Source organism: Haliotis rufescens, unplaced genomic scaffold, assembly GCF_023055435.1.
Source record: "Haliotis rufescens isolate VD_foot unplaced genomic scaffold, xgHalRufe1.0.p SCAF_2, whole genome shotgun sequence".
Lineage (NCBI taxonomy): Eukaryota > Metazoa > Mollusca > Gastropoda > Lepetellida > Haliotidae > Haliotis > Haliotis rufescens.
In genome coordinates this window covers 30,392,425-30,401,403 of record NW_025963890.1, presented here as the reverse complement: position 1 = coordinate 30,401,403, position 8,979 = coordinate 30,392,425, and positions in this window count along the sequence as shown.

Sequence of the window (8,979 nt, the reverse complement as noted above, 5' to 3'; positions counted from 1 at the left end):
AAAAAATCGATATAAGCAACCCCTAAAAGCCCCCTCTTGTGTTGCACACACCACTTTCACCCTCCTCGGAATACACTAAATGGTCTGGCCAGGCCCGTGTGCGAAATACGCTGCAGTCGGAAAGCGCACGTTAAATCTTCTATATCAGTCAGTCAGTCAGGCTTTGATCATGTGTTCTGTAGAAAAGATGATGTCACTTGTTTTATGTTTATTTAGGATTAGCTACATCCCTTGATGCTACCAAGGCAGCCCTTGAGATTATCTGACAGTTTGGCTGGACACAAACAGATGTCTCCCTTGTAGCACACTATGTGTCAGACAAGGACTTTGACCACTCTGTGCAGATGCATATCAATGCATAAAGAACATTGGGTAGATGATTCAATAATGTCATGCAAGTCAAAGTTGGGTTTCGCTGTATTTAGAAACAGACGATGTATCCAAAACTTTATAACAGTAATGATGATTAATTTAAACTTTGCCAGACCAATATTTTTGGCAGATTTGCATGTTATTGTTAATCTTCATAAAGTTATTTTAAAAAAAAGATAGGATATGATAAGGTATGATAAGGTATGATAAAAATATGATAAAAATATGATAATGATTTTAGTCGAGAATATTGCCATGAATATTTTAATTCAGATCAGAACAAACAGGGAGGGTCACCCCAGGGGAGAGTCTCTAGGGGAGGGACCGGTCATGTAAAAAGGGTTATGAAAAAATGGACAATAAAATATAAAGTGCTTTGCATTTTCTTTCAGGGAGGGTAGTGTCAGAAATGAATGAGAACATACCGGTAATACATGACCGGCCCCTTTAATGTAATATACATAGTTTTTAGTTGATGGTTCAGGTTGTGCTTTTCAGTTGAATTTCTTATCACTGTCTATGTCGGACTACCATTAACGGTAGATATTAAATATCCATAATAACTTAGATAAATACTTCTACAGTCTCATCCTAATTTGTCAAAATTTGAATTTCAATATAGCTTCAAATAATGAATGAATGAATTTGGTGAGAATATCTATTGTCTGAAATCCTAATGTACTTTCTTTTTTATTTGGTGTGCTAGGGTAGCCTAGTGGGTAAAACGATCTCTGAAACCCAGGTTCGAATCACCACTTGGGTACAATGTGTGAAGCCCATAGCTGCAATATTGTTAACGAGCTGCATGAAACTATACCAACTCACTCGCTCATTATGTTGTATTTTGAGATCACTTACATGACCTGTCTGATTGAAAGTTTTGATTATTATGAATAGTTCTGTTTTTATGTATAAGAACCTATGTAACTTAGTTTTGCATTGTCTTGTTTACCCTTCCATATATTTTGATGTAATGCAAACATTCAAGCAAAATTCAGGTGAACCGTGTGGCGCTTAAGGTATTGTTTTTGAAGACCGGATACATTTTTGTATTTTCTGAACACTTTTCTGTTTGCAATGACTTATTTACATGTTCAAAGATTGGTTAAATATCAGTTGCAAGATAAATTGGCAATACCCCACTGTTCGAGAAAACAACTTTCTTCATTTGTAAATATGTGTTTCATAAATTTTTAATAACAAGTTTCTAAAGATGTTATGAATTGTTTCAGGACTTGGATTTCACAATCTGACACCAGCTACATTTAAGAAGATCTTGCTCAGACATGTCAGACAAGGGACTTGCCGGATGATGAACAATCCTCCCGATAACAACCAACAGATTCACCTCAGAAAGTGATGATTCTGAATGAATAATGCCACATCAGTGTGACTATAGTATAGTGACTATAGTATGACACTAATCAAGTCTGAATGAATTTATGCCAAAGCACTGTGACTATGTCCAGGTTGTGTACACCGACTCTGACTATACAAATCTGAATGACTTTTGTGGTTTACTGCAGTAACATAATTGACTTTACATATTCTTCTTCCATGAAATTCTTCTGAGATTTGACTAATTTGTTTATTTAGAAAATTGCATTGAAGAGTCTGTTCTGTAAGTTCTTGCAAACACCACTGGCTACTTTATGCTAGTTCCTCTTCTTGCTTGATCAAATTTCAATTTGTGATTTGTACCAATGAAATGTCATAAAATCAATAAATATGATTTTTATTCCAAAAACATTATTTGTTTTGCTTCATTAGCATAAAGAAATATGATACTGATCAGCCATAACATAGGTGCTGAACAAATATAAAATATACTAATGCCCTGAATGTTTTCCTACTATGAATACAGCTCACTTAACAAAAGTTGTAGTTCCACGCTAGTAATCAAATGACATTGATATTTTTTTCTGTGCTTTATTTAGGTGTTTTCTATGGATGCCATTAGTCTTATGCACCAATTTGGGAAAATTGTATTGTGTTTCGTACTCCCATGAAACTACACTGTCCAGATATAACAAGTACTGATACCGTTCCAAACTAATCTTTTAATTTCACCAGGGCCAAATGCCAAAGCACATAAGCAATGACTTTCCATTTTTGTGAGAATGGTGTTATGCCACTTTTAGCAATATTGCAACAATATCACGGTGGGTGACACCAGCAATAAACTTCACACATTTGTACCCATGTCGCGAATCGAACTTGTGAACAATGCATGCCCACATATCTCAGTTTTAGGAGGATATTTACAACTAAAATAACACAGAATATTACAACAGCTATCTCATATGTACAGGCTAACATTAATAACCAGAAACAAGACATGAAGAAAATTTGCATCCGGATACCTTCCGGAAACCTTCCGGAAACCTACCAGATGCCTTCAGCAACCTTCAAATTGCTTGGTATTTTCAAGTTAATTTTTTTATGTGTTTCACACTTAAGTGAACAAAATGCACCCCCCAAATTTTGACATTTTTTTGGGAAGGTTTCCGGAAGGTTTCCGGGCCGGATCCAAAATGGGTAGGTATCCGGAAGGTTTCCGGAAGACGGAAACCTACACTTTTTTTGCTGTGATCCGTCCCCAAGTTCTCAGATTCCAGTTCTGTCACGCAATGCACCATGCTAAACGAGCTGCTTATTGCTACATGGATCTCTGGAGAACGGATAAAGAGCGGGAAAACTTACAGTACCAAGGTATTTGTAATCCGAACACATTGAGACTGCGCGTAGGTGCTGAAAATGGTGATGGTACCATCGTAAAAGATAAGGCCGTTGCCAACGCATTAGGTAACCGATTCTATATTCCCCTAGACTTTGAATTGCTAGATTCCCACATGCCCTTTTGTCAAGCATCCCTAGGCGATAGGTTAGAATACGAACTCACTTTTAATGACTACGGTAGAGTAATCAGAGCTGGTGAAGATGCTAGCTATTCCATTGACAATATCTCGCTGGAGTACGATATGATAACGGATCCCGAATTAGCTAGACAAATTCGTAACCATTATACCGGAAGTTTAGCCATTTTGTACGATCGCGTGCTGCGACATCGAAAGATCAGGGGGGACAAAAAAGATACGATGTGAAATATCAATCTAAACGTCCCCACGACGAAATATACTGTTGTTCGAGGACCCCTCCGATGTGTTTAAAAGAAATACCGAGAAGTTCTATAATCCCAAGATTACAAAAGTAGAATTGACTATCGAGGGCGTTCCTAATCAACTATATAGCCAAGGAATGCTACCGTATCACAAGTGGGATGAGATTAAAAAACTTCCTTCTATAAAACGAAGCCCGGAAGTTATCGCGGTCGTGAAAGATCTGTCTCTCGGGAGTGTATCGATGGGTGAATACCTCACCACGAAGTATGCGCTATGGCTAGACATGCGAACAACGGACGATGACCAACTACACGGCAGTGGGAGGAGAATAGAAAATGCTAGCGAGGGTGTCACTATACAGATAACGAAGCTCCAGGAAACGGCTGGTAAATTAAACATATATTTGTACGTGATTATGGATGCGCAACTTAATATACAGAATGGGAGATTCGTGCAAGCAATCTATTAATAATCTTTTACCTAAAGATCCACACTGGGCTATCATATGCGGGCAAACGGGCTGTGGAAAAACAGCTTTTATTCTAGATATTTTACAAAGTCATTATCGGGACGTTTTCGATCATATTATTATTCTGTGCCCGACTATAAGCGTTAATAAAACATACCTATCGAGAGATTGGGTAATGAATGACGACGGGGTACACAGAGTCGATCCGGGCGATCGTTTACAAGACTGTTTACGAGTATGTCACGAAAAATACAAAGGAGAATCAACCCTTTTCGTAATAGACGACTGCAGCGCAACTCACAAAAAAGAAAGATATGCTTTCGTATTTAGCATTCTCCGGACGGCATACTCAGCATAGCGTTTGGGTACTTACTCAAAAATACAAATCTGTCCTGAAAGATCTCAGAGAGCAAACCAAATGGGTAGCACTGTTTCATTGCAAAGATCGAGATTCATTCGAAGAATGTTTACGCAAAAAAGAAGTCATTTATACCAAGCTCGAACGAGATAAAGTCAGAAAACTGTTATCGGCAACGAAGCACTGTAAACTCGTATTAAAAACCGATCAACCAGCTGCTTATGCAATTGCTTAGCAAAATGTAGCAAAATTATAGCAAAATGTAGCAAAATTATAACAAAATTATAGCAAATATTGCAAAATGTAGCAAAATTACGATAAATTGAACATTAGCGGTTAATATGACATAAAATGTGGTTCGAAATTATCATTCTTTCGCAACAGTTCATTATTACGGGATGTATTGGATATGTCATATTATATTATGTTAGACTTAAATATCTCCTTAGGTATTACATTATGGAATGCGACGAACTCATCGAAAAAATGCTCAAAGATGATCATGTAGATCAACATGTTGATAAATCTTTAGATAGCCGGTGGAAAATGTTCCCAATATTTGGGGGAAAATTATACCATCGAAAAAATTGATAACATGACCGACGAAGAAATTAAAAAACTGTACTCGCGTTACGAGTCTAGACTGGGAGCTACCATGACTAAAACGATAGGGTCGGCTATATTACAACTATACACAGTCGTAGCTAGTACGTTTCTTCCTATCCCGGCAGAACATCTCATGTATTTATGCGAATCTCTAGAGAAAGACCCATTCATCGAACACGCTATAAGTGCAGTGAGCTGTGAGTTTTATCATAGATACGGAATGTTCTTAGCTCCGTTCACCACAGCTTTAATAACGGCTAGGTATTGTCAATTTAAACATACGTGCCCACTTAATAATAATGGAGACTCAACAAGTGACACCACAACAGATTGTGAACAAGGATGCACAACAGCAACAGATTGCGGAACAACAAGTGAATGAGGAACCACCACTAACACAAAAACAACCCAGAGTGACAAAGAATCCTTTGAAAATCGCAGCTGGGAGGAAGGGAGGACTCGCGAGGAAAGCGAAATTAATAAATAATTCAAATATTAATCCGATTAAAACATGGGCACTAGTAGGAGTTGCTGGTATAGCAGCTGTATGGTTGTTTTATAAGACCGGAGAAGAGAAAACGTTACCCCCAATGCAACAAGAAGTTCAATTAGAGGTTAGCCCCCATGTAATGCTATAAGAAGCATGACTACTCCAGTTACAGACGGTAAAATGTTGGTAAACGCAACGTATCATTCAGCGGTGGTCACCGGCTTGGCCATTGGCTATGCCGTATGGCTAAAATGATTACTAAAGCCACACCTCCCAAGCTAGATTTTAATGGATATGATATCGGAATGATGGTTCTGAATATTGGATTATCTATGGCAACGAAGGATATACTCATCAAACAAGGGCTTATCCCGGAAGACATAATGAAGTAATTAATTAAACATTTGAATATTTTATATTCATATACTATGGCAACAATTGTGATGATGGTCGGTGGAGCTATTGTTAATGCTCTAGCTTTTTCGGGGAGTAATTTTTTGATTTTCTAGTATGAGGGAATCAAACACTAAAGAAGTTGAAGAGGAACGTAAACGACATAACAATGCTTTAGAACAACTCGAAGCAGCCCAGTCACAATTTACGCGGCAGAGAATGAAGAGATTAAATTTTATTCATGAAGAAATGCGTAAGAAAGGGCATTCAATTCATGTCGAATCTGCCATGCACGAATACTTCCTCGTTTATGGGAAAAAACTTGACCCAATACCGAGACCAACAATGAGTCAGTTTTATACACCGTCAGAGCCTCAGAAAAACCGCGAGGTCACATTTGTGATAATGGGGTTATCTGCTGTATTGATTTTCAGCTATACCATGCCATAAACATAACACGCATAAACCATGACCTAGTTAGAGCAACAGCTAATCTATAAATAGCGTTAGCTGACTGCCTAATCAATATCTCACCAGTGTAGATGTGATTTGCATTTAGACAAATGATATGATAGATGTATAAACCACGAATCATTGCAGATTTACACTCATGGGTAAAAAAACTCTATGTAACCGACGCTGTGTTGAAATTTACTGCGGCATACACAATTATTACATCAGGCGCGGAAACATAAACTATATGTGTTCTGTATGCGGGATAGGGGTCAAAGGTCGTTATTGTTTATGTAAGGAACACGGCGCTGATAGGGTCAGGAACCAGATTATTTATGCTAGGAAGAGAGATTACATCAATGAGAGGAATAGGTTGGGGAGAATACGTATTTAGATATATGAAAAACAACCAATTAGACATTTGTCTCATTTTGCATATACCTTTCAACCACAATGGTTTTTGTCAGAGAGTTGAAGGCTATGGCAAAGCAAAGTGGTCTACGTGGATATTCTCGAATGAGAAAAGCTGAATTGTTTACCTTACTCGGTTTGGAATACAACAAACCCCAGACTGTTAGGGAACTCAAAGATCAAGCGAGAAACAGTGGGCTGAGAGGTTATTCTCGAATGAGAAGAGCTGAATTGATCGCTTTACTAGATAATAATGATGTTGAACAAAATGATAATAATGTTGATATTGATAATGATGTTGAGAATAAACAACAAGAATTAATATTTGTACCCACATCCGCCGGCGTTGGTAAATATCTAAGAGGTTGGAAGATGGATATTAATTCCAACATGGATATTAACGATATTAAGCCCATCATATCGAGTAAAATTAACGAGGAGTTAGATGATTTAAATAGTATAAAATACCAGCTGACGATTAAAATGTTATTGAGTAAAAGTAGCGCAGACAATAGCACCGAATATACCCAACCATATTTCCGTAGCAATCAAGAATTGCAGTACACAGGATAAGCTCCGCTCCGGAACATATCCCCAGAATCAATTCATTTCTGATCGAAAGAGATGGAAAATATCATTATACGTGGATAAAGAGTTTAAACAGGCTATTATACGATCAAACAAAACATAAAGAAAAGAAATATTTCTGCGAAAGATGCCTACATGGGTACAGCAGACAAGATCTATTAGAAGCGCATAAAGAAGACTGTAGAGGTGTTGGACAGACCGCTATCAGGATCGATATGCCTAAAGAGGGGAAAAATATATTAAAATTTGAACATTATTGTAATCAAATGCCAGTACCGTACGTAATTTACGCCGACTTCGAAGCGCTTATCAAACCCATAGAAAATACTGAACGGAATAATGATAATAAAGGTAGTTTTACGTACAAAACTCAAGAACATATTCCTTGTGGGTTTGGATATATAGTTGTAAGGTATGATGGGATAACAAACACGCCCGTGATTTACAGAGGTCCCAATGCAGCGGGAAAGTTCCTAGAATATCTACAAAATGAAGAGAGACTAATCAGGGAAAAATTATCGTGTAAGAAACCCATGTGTATGACGAGGGATGATTGGAGGGCCTATAAGAAGTCAACGAGTTGTCATGTTTGTAACAAACCCCTGGATGGGGATTCCGTAAGAGATCATTGCCACGTCACGGGTAATTATCGGGGAGCTGCGCATAACGAGTGTAACTTGAAACTAAAAAATGAATTCTCAAACAATACCCATCCCCGTTGTGTTTCACAACCTAAGGGGATACGATTCACATCTCATTATGCAAGCTATCTCAAAGACCGACGGCGGTTTAACGTGCATTCCTAATAATATGGAAAAATACATATCGTTCTCGTTGACTAAACCTATACATTATAGGGACAAGGATGGGAAATCTAGAATAAAGCAAAGTAATGGGCTTAGATTCATAGACTCCGTACAGTTTCTGTTATCTTCCCTGGACAATTTAGCTAATGCGAACAATCCCGATGACTTTGCGATAACAAATCAATATACCGATAGGTTAACACGTCATTTGTTGCTGAGAAAAGGTGTATATCCTTACGAATATATGGATGATTGGTCTAGATTCGAAGAAACTGAATTACCACACCTTGAATCATTCTATAGTAACTTAACAGAATCTAAAATAACAGATGCGGATTATGAACACGCTTTGACGGTCTGGGATAAATTAGGTTGTAAGAATTTAGGCGATTATCACGATCTGTACTTAAAAACCGATGTACTGTTACTCGCCGATATATTCGAGATATTTAGAAAGACATGTTTAAAACAATACGGCTTGGACCCGGCTTGGTACTATTCCAGTCCCGGACTATCGTGGGATGCATTGTTGAAGAAGACCGGCGTAGAACTAAAACTACTCACAGATTACGATATGCACTTGTTTATTGACAAATGGATTAAGAGGTGGTATATCGATGGCAGCGAAAAGGTATTCTAAGGCTAATAATAAATTAGTGGAAGGATACTGTAATGTACAAGCCTTTTGTACATTTCGGTCAGTAGACAGTGAGATGAATCATATTGTATATGTTGTATGTGATACAGCATACCGTAAAGATATACGTTATTGCTACATGAATTAACGTATATCACCACTGATCTTACTGACTGTTTGTTTAATGTGCAAAAACAAAATGTGAACACGTTCTAAATCACCTGTTTCGATTTGGCAACGTGATAGTTCGTGTGACGTCACCTATATTCGTGAG